This window comes from Mus musculus, chromosome 9 (assembly GCF_000001635.26).
Source record: "Mus musculus strain C57BL/6J chromosome 9, GRCm38.p6 C57BL/6J".
In the NCBI taxonomy this organism is placed as follows: domain Eukaryota; kingdom Metazoa; phylum Chordata; class Mammalia; order Rodentia; family Muridae; genus Mus; species Mus musculus.
In genome coordinates, this window is record NC_000075.6 from 41,417,786 (window position 1) to 41,438,660 (window position 20,875).

Below are 20,875 nucleotides of genomic sequence, written 5' to 3' on the forward strand. Positions count from 1 at the left end.
AAGGACCACACAGACGGAGAGCATTGAGAGTGTGGCAACTTCCTGCTGAAGAAGATATGCATACAGGATCACTGTGCAAATGGACCCAGAAAACTCGTTACAGAGTTTCAGAACTATCACACACTGTGACTGTGCAGTTTGTTTTGCATTCCTGCCTTCTTTGGGAATCTTATCTGAGGATGTTTCCAAGTGGTCACCTTCATATTTCAGGGCTGATAATGCATCTATTGATGCCCTTGATGATGTATCAGGGGGAACTTGATCCAATCCTAGCACTCCGGCTCACCAGGCAGTGCCTCCATACCTTCATGGGCTGTCTTTAGAGAACACTTGTAGTGTATCTATTGGTGGTATGCTGTAACGTGCCACCAGTGGGCTTTCCTGATTCATCACAAGTTTGTGTATGTAACACATATTAAAGCCTATGGGATGAGCCTATGGCTTGAAATGAAAAGCAGGGTCTCAGAGAAAAGGGTAGATCAGGAACAATGTAGGGCAGAAGTTACTCACAGGCAGTAAGAATGGTTTTTCTGTGCAGAAAGGATAAAGGGAAACTAGTGTTATGTCAGAAGGTAGCCTCTACTGTGGATAGAGCTTTATACACGCTACTCAGTGCATTCAGATGCGAACACTAATTGATGCCCTGTGTGTCAATGTATGAGGATTATGACATTGAAAATGACTCCCAATGAGTGAAATATGGTTGAGATATTTAGCTTACCTATCAAAGGCCATTTTTACCTGGGTTGGGGGCATGTGTGGAAAAATCTTAATAGACATAGTTTCAAAGACTTTCAAAAATCATCCAGAGATGCAAAGACAGACGACTTCTTAAGACTTGTGGTCCAATCAACTTGGTGAGTTCCGGACCAGCAAGAGACCCTGTCTCAACATGGGTGGCACCTGAAGAGTGACACCTCATTCTCTGGCTTCCATAAACATGTGCATACAAATGGTCATTTGTGTGCAATACATTAACTAACTAAGTCAAATATATACCCAGGAAACATTCGAGGTATCTTCAGATGCAACTTTAGTAGTCTGTCAAACCTTTTTTTACATGGTTAATCAATATGCTAGAATCTCGCTTTAAAAAACCAATAGCATTGGTTCCTATTTTGATTGAAGACAAAAAAAAAAGTCATGGCCATTTCATGGATGCTGGGAAAGAGCGAGCATTTGTAGGAGCAGAGCCAGAGGGGAGCAGGTAGGCCTGTCAGTGTGTTAGGACTTGAGCTTCAGCCTTTTAAACCTGGGATCTTGAAATGCATAGCGATTCCTGTCCATTGGATTGTAAGGCTTATGCAGGTAATACTGGAAACAAGGGGAACAGGACCAAAGTAGAATGGGCTTTTGGGTATTATGAGCCACTCTGAAGTGTGTGGCTTGCCTGAAATCTTCCTGGCTTTCCTTTAGTTGAATTTGAAGATCCCTGGGATGCCACTGACGCTGTCCACAAGCTAGATGGGAGAACACTATGGCTGATGCTCACACTATGTGGCTGCCGTGGATGAATGGAACTGTTGAACTGTGAAACACAGCCAAAGTCATAGCCTGACTCACTCTTGGGGTCCTTGCCCTCAAGATGATTACCACCGGACTCTTCCATCTTGGCCCAGATCTCCCAGAAGGAAAAGCTCCCCTGGAAGCAGGAGAAAGTCACCTTCTAGAGACAGAAGAGAAAGGTCTCAGTCTCATGACATTCAAGTTTAGTTTGAGACTTCATAAGATGGGTACATCTTAAAGATGCTGTTTCTGTTCCTACCTTTTTTTTTTTTTGTCTCTTGAAACATTACACACATAACAACTTAATTCTCTGTAATTTCACATGGACCACATATAAAGCATTTAATATCAAGAACTGTTACTTTACAATGTTCCCTTAGGTAAGATTGAGTTTGCCTTGAGCTTTAGTTTTTCACAGACTGGAATAAACCTAGATCCTGCTGCCTCCAAAGTCACAGCATTGAGGAGGCATATTATCTTTCAGTTGTTGCACTAATGACTCAACAGAATAGTGTTTAATGTAAAGAATTACTAAGACCCAGCAAGAAATTATCATTCAAATTAATTCCATTTAAATTACTCCAGACAACTGGATATTACTTATACTCTAAAGAATACCCTTTGAAAATATCCAACATGTATATTAGAAATTATAGTTATTAATTAGTTTCAAATTAACATGAACTTCCTACTAATGACTTACTAAAATCCTCTTTATGCCTTGTACTTTAAATTGTTACGTTCCAGAAATGGACAAGGATATCCATGGCCATTTGCATATATGCAAATATTAGCTACCTCCGTCATCAAAACATATCTCCAAGCCTTCCATTCTCTCTAGCTGTAATGATAAACCCCCTCACTTTAGATCATCACTAAGTTTCACTTAAATTTCACCTAAACTTTCAGTGAAACTTCTGTACCAAGTGGTGTCCTGACTTGCTAACTGGCATCTTCAATTGCCAGTCAAAAATCACTTTTCACACCATGGCCAAAGTTGCATTTCTTGAGGATTGTTATTTCCTGCCACTCTTCCGTTCAAAACTCTTCATTCATTTATAGTAAGGATAAAATGTGAGTTCTTTGTTTTGGCCTCCGAAACTTCACAGTACTCATAGTTTGAGGATAAGCCACTTTGGTCTTCCAAGACTCACCTAACACTTGGAAACTTCCTAGGATCTCAGTGATCAGATGGCAAAAGAGAACAGGACGGGGGAGGGGTGTCAGTAAACTCAGCTTGGGAATTCAGTCAAATTGTTGCATCAAGAAGACATGGCAAATTGTACTCAAGGCTTTGTGGTTGTACTGAGGTTGTCAGAGTACTTGCCATGCTACTGGCTCCAAGTGTGTGAAGGTCAACAGCTTTGTCTGGCAACCCAGTGACTCCACCCACAATGTAAAATCATCTGACTGGAGCAGGACTCGAGGGCAGGAGGAAAGTGGCTTGCACTATGGTAACTGGTGGTTAGGGAGGAGGGAGGAGGCAGAGAGGCTTTGTGATGGTGGGCAAAAGAATGCCCAATGTACCTACCCTTTTCGGACTTATCTACTAGAAGAGTCATGGAAGTTGGGTTCTTTTTGGCACACATACACCAAGATGTGGGTTCACCAAAACCTTGTACATGATAACGTTCAGCATCCATACATGGAAGGGGACTGGGCAGTTGGGACCTCCAGGATCTAAGGCATTTTTGGAAGTGTGAGTCATCCATCCTGTTTTCTCTGTTTGCCCAATAACTCCTCATGTGCCCTTCACTTTAGACTGTGTTGCCAGGAGTTCAGCCAATACTAACAGTGCAAAGGAAGAGAAACTCACCTAAGACTTCTTCAAAATTAAATGCGGTGTCTAATTATAGCTCTGTCGTTGTTCGCTCATTGTGTTGGGGAAGATATTTAATTTTATTTTTGTTCTTTTATGGTATTTAATTTTCTTTTGGGTCAAGGATTGGCATTTAGTGTCTGATAAACCCTTCCCATGAACTGAGTATGGTCTATCCCCCAAAGCTTCTCTAAGCTTCTTCTGATTCCACTGTAAATTTCCTTTTTACACCTATTCATTTTTTGTTTGTTTCTTTTAGAAGTAGCACTAATTTTCTAGTTGTCATGAGAATTTGCCGTTTGCACTTTTATTAGATCAAATCTATTCTTGTCTCTTTATCAGTTTTGTTGCTGTTGGTTTGTTTATTTTGCTTGGCCTCGGATACAGACATGTTTCTTCTACATTTTGAGTCCTTGTTTTCTGCTTAAAAAGAAATTAAACTGCCAAACCAACAAACCAACAACCAAAAACACTCTAAAGGATCAAAGATGGTTGTTTTTCAATACCTTACTTTCTACTGCAGAGAAAGACATGAGCATTCTTGGGGAAGTACTTTGGATGCCCTTCAGAGACATTCTGTTGTCAGAGTCTGACATCAAAGGTGAAGGTAGTGGAAGGTGAGAGAGAGGCAGCTCATCATAGAGAATTGAATGTTTCATTGCCTTGCGGGAAGAAGGCTCCAACCTTGGCTCTCTTCTATGATAAAATGAAAGCAGAGACAAAGAAGGGCAGGACAGGAAGCTTTTCAGCTGTCAACAATAAATACAAAGCCTTTAAAGCAGCGGTAGGTACTTTGGTGAAGGTTTCCAGGTGCAGATGAGGTTTCTTTGGAAATTATTGCGAGGCAGGAAAGAGTGTCACTCCACTAAATGGTGTCAGCCGTGCAGGTGGATGGGCCTCACTAAAGCCAGAGCAGAAGTGCCTAACAGGAGGAGGGAAACTCACGTGGGCATGGAACAGTGGCTGCACCGAACATCCACTGGACCAGTGTAAACAGACAGCCTCATCCCCCATCACTGAGCATCCACTGGACCAATGTAAACAGAACTCTCATCCCCATCATCTTTCTTGTTCTGTATCAAGTATGAAAAGACTTGGCAGCACACAGTTGAGGATGAGGAAGGAATATAGTGACTTGGCGGGTGAAGGATAGAAACTAGTAAGGAGGCAAGAGTCATCCTTGTATCTTGACAACTTGCAGTGACATTATTACTCAATGATATGGGTGAATATATAGTAATGAGCAATAGAATTTTCTATAAAGATGGACATGTTTTAAACCCAAACTCTGTTTCACTAAGGTAACCCTCTTCAATAGGTGTGCTGAGCAGTGAAATGCATTGAGTCCTTGCTTTCTCCGTAAAAAGGAAATTAAACTGTCAAACCAACAACCAAAAACACTCTAAAGGATCAAAGATGGTTGTTTTCCAATACCTTACTTCCTACTGCTGAGAAAGACATGAGCGTCCTTGGGAAAGTACGTTGTAATAAAGCCACCGACTTTTAGTTTTATTTTAATTCACAGGAGGTACTGACAATTGTTCATTGACTGGCAGAGTAAATTCTATGGCAAGTGATAAAGGAGAAAATAAAACAGGGATCTACCTCCCTCTGCCTCCTCGGTGTTGGGATTAAAGGCGTGCGCTGCCACCACTTGGCCTACCTTGGTTCTCTTTTGCTTTACTTTTTTTTTTTAATTGAAATTAAAATATAATTACATCATTTCCCCCTTTTTCTCTTTTCCATCCTCATACACTCCCCCTCCCCCCAAATTCATGGTCTCTATTTACTTAATAGCTTTATATACATGATTGTATATATTCCTCCATATCTAAATCCAACCTGCTCAGTCCATATAATGTTACTGATACTAATATATATATAGTATATATATATATATATATGTGTGTGTGTGTGTGTGTGTGTGTGTGTGTGTATGTTCAAGGCTGGCCATTTGGTATAGGATAAATAAAAGGGTGCTCTTCCCTAGGGAATACTATTTCTCCCATTCTCTGTAATCTTTCATTACCTGTAGTTCTTTGTCTGGGCTTGAGGTGCCCCTTCCATATTATCATTTCTATCGGTGTGGTCCCCACTCAGGTCTTCTTTAGGCAACTACATTGATGAGATTTCAAGAGTAGAATTTTGACAGTTCTAGGAGATACAACAGCACAGCGAACTCCCTGTTTCTTAGGTTGTTACAATATGGCTGCCTCTTGCAGTGTAACTTCTGAACCTTAGATGTGGGGGATGTAGATGTTGTAGATGTAATCAGGTGGGGCTGGGCACCACACAGCCACTTGCTGTCTGCATTTCAACCTACATGGCTCTCTGCAATGCTCTTTGTCTGCTACAAAGAGAAGATTCTTTGGAGAGGAATAACACCCAATCATCTGTGGGCTTAAGGACACACACATATATATACTGTAGCTAGGAATTATGATCACTTATTAATGTGGTGGTTATAGATTCTCCTCCAAGATTGGTGACTTTACTAGCCCCTGATAGTTGGCTAGGTTTCTAGTGTAGGCATGATTTCCCTCATGTTGAATGGACATTAAGTCCAATTAGAGTGCTGTTGGTTACCACAAAGGTGTGTGTGTGTGTGTGTCAGTGTTTCAACCTTAGAGATACTGTGTCATGGGATCAAGTTGTTCAGAGGTATCATAGCTGGGGAGTACTACTGGTGTCTGCCCTTCTTTCTGGTACCTTGAGAGCTAGCCTACAGAATGGAGACTTTCAGGCCATCTCTAGTGGGTCCTCTGTGTATTGTGTCTGAACTCACAGTGTCTTCAGCAAGTGAGATTTACTTTTAACCTCTGGGAGGTAAGCAAGAATAACTGTAATATCTATGATATTTTTGTGAGTCTCTTAGATATTTCTGACCAACGACTCAAAAAGGGAGCTTCCCGGCCTGGTGTTGAGCTTTTTATTGGATACTTTGTGGCTCTTGGGGAAGAAATTGTCATCCCAGATGGGGAAAGATCATTTGAACTATATAAACTTCTCAGTACTACATGCAATCTTAGGTAAATAGATAGTAACAGGACGTCTTATGACATTTTCAGAATCCTTATTTTTATTTTCCCTCCCTCCCTCCTTCTGGATTTATCTCCTACCCCTCCTATTTGAAGCACCTCTGTTTTTTCATCTCCTTCTTCAAATCACTCCCACACTGCTGTAACCAGTTACTCCACATCACAGACTCAGATCTGAGGATTTGGAACTAGGAGCCTCAGATGAGAGAGCAATTATGATTTGTTCTTTGGGCCTTTAATACTACATTTTTTTCCCTATCCATCTACCTGAAAATTTCACTTCATTTTTATAGCTGAATAGTATTCCACGCCATATCTGTACCACATTTCATTATCCTTCAGTTGGTTGAAGGACACTTAGGTTGTTTGATTTCCTAGCTATTGTGTGACTAGAACAGCAGTGAGCAGCAGGTATCTCTGGAGTAGGATGTCAAGTCCTTTGGGCGTACACTGAGGAGCTGTGTTCCTAGTCCATATGGTAGATTCATTTTTGGCGTGTTAAGAATTCTCCATCTTGATTTCTAGAGTGCCTGGATGAGCTTGCAATCCTACCAGTGCTGAACAAGACTTCATTCATTCATGACCCTTTCCTTTGCATCCTCTCCATCATTTATTGGTGGTTGATTGGTTGATCTCTGCCATTCTCACTGGGCTAAGATGAAATCACAAAATTATTGGAATCACATTTTCCTAAGTTCTAGGGGTGATGAACTTTTTTATTTTTTATTTTTTTAGATTTTTTTTTAACCACGCTAATGGGATATCACCCAACTGGTCTAGTGCCCCGTGCTTTGAAAGACTCCTTCCTAAAAAGGTATAAAGTAATGCTGAGTGAGAAAGGTGGGTTAGACACTGAGCAACTTTAATGGTATTCTTTGCTTTGGTAGATACCAAGACTTTATCCATTTTGGATTTTGGTGCTTTGGGTTAACATTAACTAAGAAGAAAAATATTGCTGGAAGTCTTGAATTTTTAATATGAATGGCATTCCAGGAAGGGTTCCAGTAGGCAGGCAGGACAGCGCATGCCCAGCCCCTAGCACAGACAATGGCAAAGATTAGAGCCTTATAAATAATTGCTGAATGTCTGTCAAATGAATGAAGGGTGAATGAACAAACATGCAGAGCTTGCCACTAGGACTTTTTTTCAGGTGTGAGTATACACCAGCTTTTAGCTAGTCTGGGGAATTTTTTTTTTTTTTTTGACCTTACCTGATTGCTTGAGAAGGTTTTCCCTGCAACACTCAGATGGAGCTGTCTGTTCAAATCTGATCCGACAGCAATCTGCTTTGTCAAACACCGGACGCTGGAAGACGGGCTTTTCACAGCTTTAAGCGGCATGACATGGATATCACAGAGTGTTGCTTAGAATCACCTGCTGGCAATCACTGTTACCCTAGGGTTAGCTGAATTGCAGACTAGGTCTAATTTGATTTCTCCTATTTAATTGACAGTTTTAATGGAGCGCTAGAAAGAACACATTTCTAGGGCAACATATGGCTAAGTCTAAAATAGCCAAGGTCAAATTTCCAGTTGCCTTGTAGCACTTGGGTTTAGCTGACAGCCTACTGGATTCTCATTGCCTTGGGGTATCAGTCATGGAGCAGTAATGAGTGAACAACTAGGATCATAGCACTGATGGCTGGCTTTTGCCCCTGGACAACCAGGAGAGTGAGTAACTGTCACTGCATTCCTATGGACAGCAGACTGCTTGTCTTTGGATGCTACCTAGGTCACCTTGTTGCTTGACCCAGTATTAGATCCACAGGTGAGAGTTTTTATTGACATTTTTCTTTGAGGTACATGATTTCATGACTATAATTGGAAAATACATAGATATCAAGTACTATTCACATCTGGGCATAACTTCAGAAGAATAGTGAAGTTGCTCACACTCCATGAAACCATTCTAACTCTAGATGGGAAAAATCTTTCTCTTAAGTCTTGAGACTTGTTACCTTGTGAAGTTTGAAACAAGACAGATGCATGATAGTCTTTATTGCTGTGACAATACACCTGCAACAATTGCAGCAATTTAAGTAAGGGAAGACACATTGAGGTTTATACTACTTCAGCCGCTTTGGGCTGGGGTTGACTGGCTCAGTTGTTTCTGGGCTTTGGTGAGGCAAACCAAGAGCACAGAAAGACACCATAGAGGGAAACTACTTATCCACCAGGAGCCAAGAAGCAGAAAATTCAGAGAAGGGACCAGCACAAGATACATCCTTTAAGGGCAAGCTTCCAATCTCCTAATAGCCCATTCTGCTCTGAAGTCATCAATGGATTGCTCCTTTGATGGAGTTAGTACCTCTGTGATTGAATCACCTCTCACTATTACCACGAGATGGTGACCAAGTCTTTTAATGGGTGAGTACATTTGTCACACCAGGGGCCTCACAGAAATGATCAGGTTCTTGACAATTGTGATCGTCCAATCAGATCAATAAATGCCAAGGTAGGCATAATGTGAGCCATAAAGCAGAGAAGAATTCTCATCAGCACCACCAGAGGGTCTGCCAGCCTTTCAGGGAGACCACGTTTCCCCACAACTTAGAGATAGCCCTGAAGAAGGTAGAATTGCGTGAAAATTGTCAAGAGGTCATCGTTGACTCTCTGGATTTGGGGCTTCAGAGAAATAAAGTTAAACATAATTACTTACTCATGGACTGACTTTCCACCTGCATAGAAGTTTTTACCTTGGGGAATCTTTCTGACGCTTTTAGGAAAAACAACAGGTGAGGAAAGTGAAAGAGAAAGCACACCACCACTCATTTCCCTTGAGGGTTCTCAGTCCTGTCAAAGACACTGTAGGGACAACGCTGACAGAAGTGCCAGAAATGTCAGCTCTAAGGGGAAAAATGATGAGATAGAAAACGTCACTGAAAGCTTAGATGAGACCTCGCTCATTTCGACAGTTATTAGAGAAGGGCTCACTCACAAAGCTAGTCTGGGGTGCCCTGAGGAGTATCTTTCAGAAGCCTAGACCTGAATAGACATTAGAGTATATTTTTCTGGGTGAATATAAAAATCCACAAGTGCTTCCAAGCAACTCTTTCTGTGATATGTATCTAAAGCAGATGAAGGCCATATACAAGTGTTCTGCGAAGAAGATAAGGGCATAAGAAGGCAAGAGTTGATTGGAGGAGTGTGCATAGCCCACACTAAGATGTCACACTTGACTAGCTGCAAACTAATGAATGGATTTCACACAGAAGGGTATTCAAACACATGTGCTCATGAGAAGACACAAATGCACCACATTCTACTTGATTCAAAGATTTCACTTGTCTCCTCTTTGGAGACTATATTTTTACCAATATTGTTCCAGTTTTATTCATGTTGCTGTGATAGAATACACACTGACAATAAGCAATGCAAGAAAGAATGGCTTTATTTTAGCTCAAAATTCTAGGTCATGGTCCATCAGTGTGGGGAACTTATAGCTACAGTAGATAGTCATGTCACAGCCACATTCAAGAATATAGAAAAATAAATGCATACAGGTTTAGCACTCAGTTAGCTTCTCTATCCCTATACAGTCTAGGACTCCTAAACTAGGGACTAAGGTCACACACTTTCAGGATTTGCCTTCCCATATCAGTTAAAACATTCAAGAAAAATCCCCTACAGACACGATGGCAGGCCCACCTGATCCAGGAAACCCTTCATTCTCTTTCAAAGTGGTTTTAGGCTATGCCAAGTAGACAATTCAAACTGACCATTGCAAGTCTTCAGATAATTCTGGGCCATATCCCAAGGATCCCTAAACGTTTGATAGCTACCATCACATTGATGGAAACACTGCTTTAGGGATATCCATTCATTTTCCTCCGGTCCCTCCCAGTCAAAAGGGACCACCAGGACCTCCCGTGCTCAGTGCTGTATTCAAAATATAGAAGGAAATTATGCCTAGCCCTTATCCACATGAAGTTTAGATCTGAGTGAGGCTCAAGAATCTTAAAGTTTATTGTTGCAATTTCTGATCCCATTCCAGATAATATCAACAGATAGCAGTGAGAAATTTTGGAGATGATTAGGCGATGACAGGGAGAGATCAATGTCATGGAAGCATGGTTTGAAACACCTGTGCTTCACATAGGTGCACCATACCACATAGGAACACATGGGTGAACATCCCATGTTGGGAAAGAGGCATAAAGGGATAAGGAAGAACTTGCACAAGAGTATAGAAGAAGCAAGACAGGGTGTATTAACAGCTTAGGGATGGTTTGTTTAAATAATTTTGGGGTCCTTTCCGGTAGGGGGATGGTCATCAGATGCCTGGCTCTTGGTCCTGGTATGACTGCATACTGGATAAGATTGGCACTGTCTGTGGGTTCAATGAGAAGCTGCTTGGCTCACCCGTGAGAGGCATGCTTTCATCTAAGTTGTTTGGTGCTTTAGGAACTAGCTATGGCTCAGAGGGCTAGTATCACCTGAGGGCTGAAGAGCCTCGAGTGCACAAATACAAAAATTGAAAAAAAAAAAAAAGGAAACATTAAAGATCAATGTCTCCCCGATGAATAGATAAATAGAAAAATAAACTAAGAAAATGTAAAGCCACCATCCTCTGGTCAAATTTATTACATGGAAGCAGCTGAAGAGGGTAAAAGCATTATTTGGCAAAAATAATTAAATAGAAATGTGTACGATATAGCCGTATAGCATATATCTTTTATCTAGGATGGTGTTTCTTCAGAAATAAATCTGGCAGCTCAAAGGTTAATATATAAAATTATTTTTGCCGAAGTCTGTTTCCCAAATGCCTGGGTACTTCACATCTCCTTAAGACCTTACTGTGCAGTAAAATAAATTGTTGCTGGAAATGGGAGATGGAAGCCTTTGACCTACCACTCCCTAGAGGAAAAAGTGGTACCTGGAAGTTGCAAGGCATGAGGTTGACTAAGCTAGATGTAATTTGATGGTCTAGGTATGTTAGAGATATACTATGCTTGTTTGGGTAGGCTTACGACTTCACCTTTGAGCCACAGAAAGTGTTTTTCTCTATTTGGAGATCATAGAATCCATGGCACATATCATCTTAGGCTCACCTTAAAAATAAGTTGCGAATCTAGAAGGGGCTGTTCTGGTCTTTTGTCTGTCAATAAGACCTTGCGATATAATGCTCTTCATGCTTTCTCTTGGTCATGTTTCCTGGGGGAGGCAGGAATGACTAAGATAGATGTCTATAAAGAATGATGGCTCATTCTGTAAAGCTCAATGAAAGTTGTGAGCCGTTCTATTATGCATTTCCTTGGCCCAAGCTTGGATATTTTCCAAGAAGCAGTTGCAAAATCAAGTAGAAGGATTTGGTAGGAGTGTGTGTGTGTGTGTGTGTGTGTGTGTGTGTGTGTGTGTGTGTGGTGAGTAAACTTCAACTTCTTTAAATGAGTAATGTGTGAACAACTTTCCAATCTTCCTTCAACCGAATGATTAGCTTGGATTTTATAGGAAATCAAATAAGACGCTAAAGAAAAAAAAATCAACAACCAACAAGTTTAAAAAAAAATCAGCTTGGAACTTTACTTCTAAGCAAGCTGGCCTCTAGGCAATCATTTTGTAAAGGAACCAGGTCCTTAGTGCTAAGTTTGCTTAGCAACACGTTTTCTTGATGAAGGTTCTCAAAGCAGAGAGAAGTGAATGGAGGTTTGATTAACCACAGGCCATAATGGCTATATCAGTTTCTTTTGTAAGTGAAAGATTGTCTTTGCATATTCATAAGGGGGTGTCTAAGCACCTCTGCTGGAGCTGTCAGGGCTCTAGACTGGGTTGGATTAGGAAGTGTATGGGAGGCCTCCCAATGGGTGGCCCTGGGCGACATTTTTTTTCCACAATCAACGAATTCAGAGAGTACAGAATTTACTCACTGTAAAAGTTGTTAGGCTTTGAAGGAGGTCATAGAATTTACTTTTCCCATAGATCTTTAAGGACAGGACAGAAGCTGGCTGAATGGGCTGAATTCAATACCGTTGTGAAGTCTTTGAAATGAGCTATTACTGGGATAGAGGAGATAAAGAAAATGCAGAAGGCGAGACGCATGAAAGTCAATCCAATTATGCCGGCAGCTGAGGTGGGGCCCCGCGTACGAACTGAGCCCTGTGGGATGATGGTTACATTCTTGTAGTTTAGGATAATATAGATTTCCTAATACACACTCATAAGGAGCTGGCCCACTGTAGGCCTTCCTAGTTGGAAATGCTTGGACACCACTGTGGACATGAGGAAATAGAGCTGAGGGCTGTGCCAACTCATACAAAGTCATCCAATTGCTCCAGGCTGAACGTTGTTTCATTTGTTTAATTTTTCTCCCCTTTAAAGTGAAGTGTATTGTCAGACTTTATCCTCCAAACAAATGTAAGGAGGCGATGGGAATTGGGAGAGGGAGGCGTGAATTATTTACCTCGGGTCTTGGAATTATGAGCAGGCTAAATAAAGATTGGACTCCAATCTCCTGCCACTCACTCACGTGGCTTCCCTCAGAGACTTCTGATCTTGGCATTGCCTGATTCTGTTTTCTAAACACATTATGATAGCAGAGCCTACTGCATTCTAGAAATGAGAGTCCACAGAGGCCATCACAGTTACAAGTCAGAAATGGATTTCTCTACCACGTGTTCTACTCCAACCACATATCACAAAAAATCCGGGATGAAGGATATGCTCACAAGCATCATGCAAGAAAGCCATGAGGAGGTGTGAATTAGACTCTCAGGGCAGCTTTAGAACAATTCCTGCTCAAGATGCAGACTTAGCTCAGTGCGTACGTACGCATGCTGAGTATCAAAGGCTTTTTAGAGAGCTGGGTTTTGCCTGTGAGCTCCCAGAGACCATTTTTTTTTATCCCTAAATTCAGCTTACAGGAACTTTTAAACAAATGCATGCTGCATTATTCTCATTATTCAATTATGACAGTCTTTCCCCCAGCTTTTTAATTAGCACTCATTTACTGAGAATTAAACTGTCATTTTAGTTGAACTCAAAGGAGTACCCCAGGGACATGCATTCCACTAGATAACAAAGGCACCGTATAATTCGGATGCTTCAACAATTTAGACTGAAGCCACGACAGGGCTTTTCTGTCAGCCATTTCGGAACGAACTTAATCATTGCTGTTGAAGGATGGGGGGAGGGTGTATGACTCTACCTGTGACGATTTGATGCCTGATCAAGTTAGATCAGGATAGCAAACTGTTGGAATCCCGTTTGATTCAACCAGGTAAGTCAGCAGAAAACTGGTTCAGCTTCTATCCCAGCTGCTGTGTGTTCTAGGCTATGTAGACTCTGCCAGGAACGAGAAGGTACTGCTTTTACAGTGGACTGTGACTGTGGTTTCCACTGTCCCAACGTCCTCAGGCCCATGCCCTGTTCCTTGGCATTTATTCTATAAGATGCTTCCCATCTGAACATTACAGGAGTCTATCAAATTAAGCAGACGGAGGACCAGATTTTCTCATCATTACCTCTGGAAAAAATGTCATTGTCTTTTGATTCTAGTGATTCAATGTAAAACCAATGTATTACTTTGTTGGTAGCAGATTTTGTTTAGCCCTTACTATGCCTAAGACGTTGGGTATCATATTAACAGATTTTCATAATTTCTATTCAGTCAAACAGGTGACTCAGGAATGTTGAAAAGTTGGATGCCTTTGGATTCCAGAGTAGCATCTCAGGATCATGGATTGTAGGAGAGATGTGACCTTACCCTTCCGCCAATGCAGGGTTTACTTTGAAATGAGACGTTGTGAGGTCAGAGAAACTTGCTGATTTTCCCAAGCTGAACAACTGAATTTGTGGGGAATGAAACCTGGGACCCAAGTGTCCTGGATTCCAGGGTTTTGTTTTGCTTATCCTTTTTTACACCATTTTACAAGCTGTCATGCATGAGCCCTGACTTCAGCCTGTGGTATTTAAGTACATTAAAACTTAATACTGACCATGACTCTAAGTACAGAACTTACTAAAGCCAGCCAATGGCAGCCTGAGTTTGGCCTGTGTCTTAGTCAGGGTTTCTATTCCTGCACAAACATCATGACCAAGAAGCACATTGGGGAGGAAAAGGTTTATTCAGCGTACACTTCCATACTGCTGTTCATCACTAAGGAAGTCAGGACTGGAACTCAAGCAGGTCAGGAAGCAGGAGCTGATGCAGAGGCCATGGAGGGATGTTCTTTACTGGCTTGCTTCCCCTGGCTTGCTCAGCCTGCTCTCTTATAGAACCAAGACTACCAGCCCAGAGATGGTCCCACCCACAAGGGGCCTTTCCCCCTTGAACACTAATTGAGAAAACGCCTTACAGTTGTATCTCATGGAGGCATTTCCTCAACTGAAGCTCCTTTCTCTGTGATAACTCCAGCTGTGTCAAGTTGACACACAAAACCAGCCAGTACAGCCTGATACCTGGAAGGAAGAGGGAGAACTAGCAGGTGGAAGAAAAGGACAGACAACCTAAAATAATTTTTAAAAAATTGAGGTACACTTAAGGAATTACTCTCCAAATATTGGCTATTGGGTACTCGCCCATCCTGAAAGCCTTGGGAGAAGGCTCTGTTCTGGTGTTTCATCTTCAGAATGGGGATAGTTATACTGAGGAATTGCTTCAAAAATAAACTCATTAGGAAGCTTCATGTTACAAAACAAAACACACAACAAAAACAAAAACAAACAATCAAACAAGAAACAACCCAGGTCTAGAGTTGGAATCCGATGGAAAAGCCAGGGTTGCCTCTGTCAAACCAGCCGTTTACACGCAATGCTTAGAAGCAGCGGAAGCAGTGACGGAACTGCGGGAACAATGAACAGTCTTTCACACGTGGATCTCCTGATGCTGATGGCTGCATTGATCTGCCATTCTTTGTGTGAGGTAGCAGCATGGATTATAAACATCGACGGAAGGAGGGTGCAAGGTCTAAATGCTTTCCAGTGCATATATTTTAAAATTTTTATTTATGTGTGTACGTGCATGCATGTCACAGTGTGTCTATATATGTGTGCATATGTATTTCTGTGTATGTGTATATGTATGAGTGTGTACGGGGCTTGGAATGAGTAGTATGTAGATCAGAAGACAGCTTATGGGAGTTAATTCTCTCCTTTACTATGTAGGTCCTAAGGGACTGAACTCAGGTCACTATGATGGGAAACACCTTTATGCCCGAACCATCTCTCAGACCTATGTGTAATTTAAAAACAACTGATCTTCTCATTTAGGGTTAAAAATAAATTGATTGACCCTTTGCCACCATGAAAAACATTAATTTTTACTTTTACTTAGACAAGATCCACATCGTAGAAAGACAACCCCTGTAAGTTGTCCACTAACTACTACGTGTGCCACATATATACACCCCCCCACACACACAAAATAAATAAACGTGATCATTGTCTTTTAATGTGAAATATTTCTTACATTCTTGTGCTTTTAGACTTTCTAACTATCTTCTCAGAAATCTATCCTTTCTTAAGGATTATTCTACTCAAGCCCTAAACTGAATGCCGTGCATAAATAAGAGGACATCCCTGTCCTGTCCTTTCTTAACGTCTGAGCCATCTCTCCAGCTGTCCTGACCTTTCTTATGGCATCTATAATCTCACCTTAGTTGGCTTTTAATTTTTACTAATACAAGAATTAGCTAAGATGACAGTGGTGTTTTCAGCTACAGGTAAGACTCAAAACAAAACAAAACAAAACCCTCTATCTTGATAGAAAAATCCTCTATCTTGATTCTTCATACATAAAAGGATGAAGTAAGTCTGGTTACAAGTTCTGTTTTATGGTGCTTTCTACCAGTTGAACAGCAGATAGGACTTCCAGTTTCAGAAGCAAAAACACAGGAGTCAGGCTGAGGAGATGGCTTAGTGGGCAGAGTGCTTGTTGCATATGTATGAAGACCTGAGTCTAGGTTCCCAGATCACACATACACAGATTGTGGTCTGCAATCCCAGCCTGATTACAACTAGGCAAGAGGTGGAGATAAGAGACTTCCTAGAGTTCAAAGGTCAGCTAGCCTGGCATACTCTCTGTCTCTCTGTGTCTCTGTCTCTGTCTTTCTCTCTTTGTTGTGGCACATATGTGCCCTCACACACATAAACTTCCCCCAGGCACCCCCATGGACTGTCATGAGTGTCCCCCCAGAGTACTTAGAACTAGTTCCTCATAGTTCAGGTGACACCTGCAAAGACATTCAACTAGTCAAACTGTCCAACAGCAGAACACAGCACAGCCGAGGCTGATGAGTTTTGGGCTCTAGGGTCATAAATATAGGTTAGAATCTTCACACCATTGCTCCTATCCCCTGACACTTTGCCATTTAAGGTTAAGCAGGTTTAATTAGAGGGCTCCTTCTCCCATCCCTGCTTCTTTCTCACACTGTAGAAGATATTTTAGGAACAGAGAAAGGTTAATGGGCCTGTGATGGGGCCTCGAATTAACTTCTTTAATTAAGCCTCAGGAAGACATCTTTTCATTTCTCTTAATGACCTGTCTTGGTTATAAAGGACCCCAAGCACCTGCCTCTCTGTGTGGGCCTTGCTTCTGTGGGACCATAGCTCTGTCTGAGGCAATGGTCTAGAGTCAGGAATACACAGTCCCCAGCAATGAAGAAGATTTGGCAGGCAGGGAGGGGGAAGGGGAAAAGCAGCTCAATGAAAATTTACAATGAACATGGTTGATTTTGAACTATCTAGAGGTTAACAACAACAGCTTCTCCTTTCTTCTCCTTCTCCTTCCTTCCCCTTCCTTCCCCTTCCCCTCCCCCTTCCCCTCCCTCTTCCCCTCTCCCTTCCCCTCCCCTTCCCCTCCCCCTTCTTCCCCTTCCCCTCTTCCTCCCCCTCCTCCTCCCCCTGCTTCTTTCTCTTTCTCTTTCTCTTTCTCTTCCTCTCCTCCTCCTCTTCCTCCTCCTTCTTTTTCTTCAGTATTACTAAGAATTAGACCCAGATCTAGGCAACCGTGCTACCACTGACCTACAGACAACTGGGCTACATGAAGCTACAGGCACCTTGGCTACACTGAGAGACAGGCACCTTTGCTGCCACTAAGCTACATATCCACTTTTTCCACTTTCTTTAATTTTTGAGAAGGGATCTCACTAAGCTTCTCAGGCTAGCCCCTATGAACTGCCTCTGCAGCCTAGAGAGGCCTTCAACATGTGATCTTCCTGCTTCAGTCTCCCAAGTAGCTGGGATTATAAGTCTGCACCCACAGGCTCAGATCCTAATTCTTTTGGTTTGAATTCTCAGTATCTTGTTTACGTTTCCTAACATTATTGGAACAGAATTTACCACTGAGGACAACCAAGGGCAACAATAGCCTGTAATGTTTTGAGAGTCTCTTTAACAACCCTGACCAAAAACTCAAAAGATAGCTTTTCATGCCTAGTGTTGGTGTGTTTTTTTAGGTGGTTTTTGGCTATTGGGAAGAGCATTGTCAGCCAAAATGATAAAAAAAAAAAACCCAAAACTATATATGTATAGTTATACACATGTATTGTAGGGATTTTAAGGCGACTAGTTAATATTATAATTTCTTATGACTTTCTTCAGACACCCTCACTATTATTTTAGCCTCTTCTTCTGCCTCCCTGCTCCCTAATTAGAACTCGCAATTTTACATATCAGATTTAGCATCATTTCTTAATCAGATTCAGCTTTGTAAGCGCAAGGGTTCCGGATTGATGGATTCCCAGGTCAGACATCCCTGGCATCTAGTTTGCAATTCTTGAGTTTCCCAGAGGATGGTGCTACGCACACCCATCTAAGAACCTTCATGTCCGTGGGTGCAATCTGTGGTAGAACTAGAAGGCTTCGGACCACATTTTTGTAAAGGTGTCTGTCCTGCCTGCTAACAGAACTGACAAGAGGATGGGCTCTATGCTAAGCTGCTTCTTTTTTCTTTAAAAAGAGAATTATTTTTAGTATATTTATTACTGCCCCCCTCCCTCCGCAGTGTGTGTATGTGTGTGAGAGAGAGTGTGTGTGTTCATGATTGCGAGTGCTGAAAGAGGCAGAAAGAGACTGTGGAATCCCCAAGATCTGGTGTTACAGGCAGTTGTGAGCTGTGTGATGTGGGTTCTGGGAGCTGAAATGATCAGTCTTCTTCAGGAGCAGGAAGTGCTCTTAACTGATAAGCCATCTTCCCAGGCCCAGTAAACATTATCTTGACAGTTATCTCAAAACCAAGAATCTGAAATTTCAAGGATCTGTATCTGAACTTGGTAAATTTGAGAGAGCGATCTCTTTGTGGGGAAGGGCACTTAGGAGGAAAGAAAAACCTAACCCTGGTGTTTCCGGGAATTTTCTCCTACAGTGACGTTTCTTACTCTTTGTAGCTGCTCAGTGTGTTAATGAGCATCTTGTAGTGCACAGAGCATTTATGGAGCCTGGATATCTGAGAGAAGTCTATAATCAATCCTTTAAAATCACTCCTAATCTTCAGACTGTAATTCGCATTTATATGTTATAAGTGGTTGTCACCATAAGGCATTTTATATACCCTGTAGTATTAGTCTTCATATCAGCATTAATTAAATATTCATATCTAATGAGAAACAGTAAATCATCTTATAGTTATTTTATCTCTCCTATTCAGGGCTGCAATGAGGAGCAGCAATAGACAAAGTACAGGAGAACTTTGTGACAGGGGTTCAGACCTAGCTAGAATAGGTAAGGGTGTAACACTTGAAAGATAAGGCAATTGTCTGTCCAAGGTATGAATTCTAGAGTTAGAAGTTGTAATGGCAGAAAGCAAGACACCCTGCAGATGTTTTCTGTGCTGATGCTTTTCTCATCTACAGCCTGTATCCAGTACCTAGGAGAGAATAGCAAAGTTTAAACCTGTAAATCCATGTACAATTTCCAGAATGTCATCTGGTATATGATAAGGTCGTGTTTATGTAAAATAAAACTCCAATTATTGTTTTCAATAAAAATGAATATAAGGTGTGTTTTAGACCTCACAAATGATGAATGGAGATGAGACACAGAATATGAATGTAGCTTGATTTCTGAAGTAGAAAACTGGGCTATATTGTACGACACTATTCCTGTGTAAATGGGAATATCTCAGATATGGAATCAAGGAGGGACCAAAATACATCTATTACCAAAGTCAATTAGAGAGCCCTTGAGTTCACAGGGATACTTTTCAGGAATCTGGATAAAGGGTTACTTAAGGGGCAGAAATCAACAGAAGTCCACCCCAAGGTGAGGAACAGCTCATGAAAGCTGGATACCTGGAACACACTGCACAGCCTACAGACAGCTCAGCAGGCTGGGGAGGGGGAGCTGTCTTGGTTGGTCTCAGTCTCTTCCAAGCAGTGCAGGTATCTTAAGAGTGAGTCTCAGGGGCCACTACAACTTACATATGTTTAGGAAGAGAGGGGTCTGGGGAATCTGGTCAGATTCAGGAACTTCCTGGAGCCATTGAGTTGTTTTCATCTTAAGCTTAAGGAGTTTTCCTGTAGGATAGAATGTTTCGCTTCCCCTTAATGTCTATGTCTCAAGGAGTTTCCCTTCTTCATGGAATGCTTGCTGTACAAATTGTGCAGACCTGAGTTCAGAACTCTATCACACACATAAGAGGCTGAAAATGATGGTGTGCACCTAAGATCTGAGGACTGGGAAAACAAAGACAGGAGGATCCCTGGGGCTTTTGGCTAGCCAATCTAGCCAATCAGTGAGCTCTAGGTTCAGTAGGAAAGCCATTCCCTCCCCCCTCAAAATGAAGATTGATTGAGAATATATCTGACATCAATCTCTGGCATCTACTTATGTATCCCCACATGTGCACATGTAGTCTAACTATACACACACACACACACACACACTTGTTATAACTCCAGAATATCTGTCACTCAAGAAGTTAAAAAGAGTTTTGTTTGGAGACAGGCTCTTGTACTGTTGCTCAGTCTAGCTTAAAACTCAGTGATAGGAAGAGTTACATAGTCTTAGAAGAAACAAAATTATCTGAGAGGAAAGGGCAAACATTATTGCTCATTATAGAGGCAGCCTTGCTCAAGGAGGAGACAAAGTATGTGCTATGGACTGGAGTGAAAGTAGGAGAGTAGAGGAAGTTGGATTAAGCAGGTAAGAAAATGTACCACTATAAAAAAAGCTTTCAGGACATACTTAAAGGACTGCCTCTGTGGGATGTTACATCTTAAGAAACAAGGCCTGAAGATCTGATTTGCTTTTCAGAATGTTCTTCCTTAAGACCATTTGGACAATGCATTGGATAAGAACAACATGCCACACAGATAGATGTCTATTAATAAAGATGAAAGAACATTTCAATGACCATGCCATAAATGATGAGAATATCAACTAGGATTAGAAAATTCAGAAAGTAAACCCAGAAGAGCTCGTTGGCAAACTGCGTGTACAAGTGAAGGAGTGATTTCTTAATACCCAACATGGTGACTAGCAATTATTATAATCTGAAATATTTACCCCCTCCCTTGAAGACTCCACTAATGATCAAATCAAACTCTGCTACAAAATATAGTAGAGGGAATAACAGA

General features: G+C 41.5%; 1 long non-coding RNA gene across 3 annotated transcripts in view; it reads left to right on the top strand.

The window, feature by feature from the left end:
- The window catches only part of Mir100hg (Mir100 Mirlet7a-2 Mir125b-1 cluster host gene), a 238,660-nt gene that overhangs the window by 41,260 nt on the left and 176,525 nt on the right, over positions 1-20,875 (top strand). The window contains exon 5 of one of the 3 annotated variants that reach the window (NR_040725.2): positions 13,969-14,294. The exons of the other annotated variants lie outside the window; for them this stretch is intronic. This is a non-coding gene — a long non-coding RNA (Mir100 Mirlet7a-2 Mir125b-1 cluster host gene). Of the gene's footprint in view, positions 1-13,968; positions 14,295-20,875 lie in introns of those variants that run through there. 3 annotated transcript variants of the gene reach the window in all.